This window comes from Haemaphysalis longicornis, unplaced genomic scaffold (genome assembly GCF_048455015.1).
Source record: "Haemaphysalis longicornis isolate Haplotype H1 unplaced genomic scaffold, Haemaphysalis longicornis Haplotype H1 scaffold_7, whole genome shotgun sequence".
In the NCBI taxonomy this organism is placed as follows: Eukaryota; Metazoa; Arthropoda; class Arachnida; order Ixodida; family Ixodidae; genus Haemaphysalis; species Haemaphysalis longicornis.
The window spans coordinates 105125612-105127527 of NW_027526422.1; the positions used below are offsets into that span (position 1 = coordinate 105125612).

The following is a 1916-nucleotide window of genomic DNA, read 5'->3' on the forward strand; positions in this document are numbered from 1 at the left end:
TTGACCGGCGACGGTGGGCCGTGGGAGGTTTAGCGAGAAGAAATCGCACTTCACATGTGAGAGTAGTTTTCTGCCCGAACCCTACTCCAGTCGGTCGCGATGGTTCGAATGACGTGCAGTGACACGGAGGTGTGAACAATGTAACATCACCAAACAAACACAGCCTGCGGCTGCGTTTGTATAACTGCTGTGATTCTGACTTTGGAATTGTATATTAGGCCTCGCCCAAACGGGCAAGGCCTCCCAAAAATTGGCCTATAGGCTCATTGGAGTGTCCCTCCCCACGGTAATCTTTAGTAAAAGGCGAAAGATTATTGCGTGACTTTGAGGAGAGACCTGAGCGATGGCCAGAAAAACGCGGGCCATCAAGTGGGCACTGAAAATTGTCACGGAGTCGTAGACACGAGCGTTCGACGTTTTGCAAAAAGTAGCTGCTAAAACCAGCATTGCACAAATACAGTGTTCACATACGTACATTTAGAAACCTCGGGCACATACGTCTGTAAATCAACTGTTGAAAAGTATGCAACAGATACTTTTACATATCTTGTAAATGTACCCAAAAATGTATACATGAATTGTTTGTGGAGCGTTGTTAGGGGGCGTTTTCACACCGTAGATGGACACAGGGAGGTGGCTAAATGGCGCTAAAGACGAGGACGGAAGATGGGAAGACACACGAGGTCTTCTCACCTTTGCACTCGTCGTCAACGCTATTTAACCACGTAGAACAACCAACTAGCCCAAACGTCGATTCTACTGACACAGGGAGAAAACCGAGTACGCTGCACAGCGCGACCGTGGCGCCCTCTCTAAGCCGTCATTGTGAATACGCCATGAGCGAGCGCTTGAAGCCCCACGAGGTGGCAGCAGGTGTTAGAAAAAAAAAAAATGTGAAAGTTTCGTTGTCGGTAAATGGATGTATTGGGTTATGGGATGTATTCGCGGTGCCTTATGCGAAATCGTGTGTTTCAAAATATAGTACAATAGCTGAATAGCGCTGAATAGTGAAAAGCGGCGGTTAGCGTACCTTGAGCCTTCAGTAAACAGCAAACCGCTACTGGTGTTCAAAAATATGCCCCTCTCAAAAATCCCCTGAGATGTCAATAACAGTGCAGGTGGCCGCCGCATTTACAACAACTGCTCCCCTCAGTGGCTTGCACACACCTTAGAAGGAAACGGAGCGCAACGCTGCAGTACGAAATGCAAACGCGTCCGCACTAGTCGACGGCGACAAAGCTTTTATGTGAAAGGTAAGACACGGTCGTAATTGAGAGATTTAGAAAATCGCAGTAATGGGCATCTTGAAGCCACAGGAAAATACAGTTACACCAGCGAGCGCGAACGACGCTCACTGTTTTCACATGGCACATGAAACACGTCGTGCGAAACATCTGCCACTCGTACTGGCGACTCATTTGGGCACCCCGCCACAGTTCCGTCGATAGCTCAGTTGGTAGAGCGGTGGACTGTAGAGGTTCCCGATGCTGTCATCCATAGGTCGCTGGTTCGAATCCGGCTCGACGGAAGTTTTTTTTTTTTAAAGTAGGGTTGCGCAGGGAGCACTACAAGTTAAAACAAATCACTTTTAAAGTAGGGTAGCGCAGGGAGCACTACAAGTTAAAACAAATCACGCCCATTTTTTTTTGCGAGCAACGCACACATATGACCATGCCAAGTTTCACTCCATTCAGTCAAACATATTCAGTTCATGTTCTGTTCTGTTCATGTTGTGTTCATGTTCAGTCGAACAGCAAACGACCGACAGAATTGGGTCAGGTAGCGACGACGTTCCCTCTACTTTTCATCGCACATCACAGAAACGGTATGGGCCTCGTGCACTGCAGTTTCAAGTGCATGCGGCTAAAAGGAGGAAATTATTCCACGTTTTGATTGGCTCCTGAAACTACCGTCAG

The 1916-nt window shown here is 47.8% G+C and overlaps 2 non-coding genes across 2 annotated transcripts; one reads left to right on the forward strand and one right to left on the reverse strand.

The window, feature by feature from the left end:
• Positions 1-219: 219 nt before the first annotated feature.
• On the reverse strand, positions 220-344 carry LOC144147438 (U5 spliceosomal RNA). Its single transcript, XR_013317931.1, has one exon. It is a non-coding gene; the product is annotated as a U5 spliceosomal RNA (small nuclear RNA).
• Positions 345-1438: 1094 nt separating this feature from the next.
• On the forward strand, positions 1439-1528 carry Trnay-gua (transfer RNA tyrosine (anticodon GUA)). The gene is given in 2 exon segments: positions 1439-1475; positions 1493-1528. It is a non-coding gene; the product is annotated as a tRNA-Tyr (tRNA).
• Positions 1529-1916: the final 388 nt, after the last annotated feature.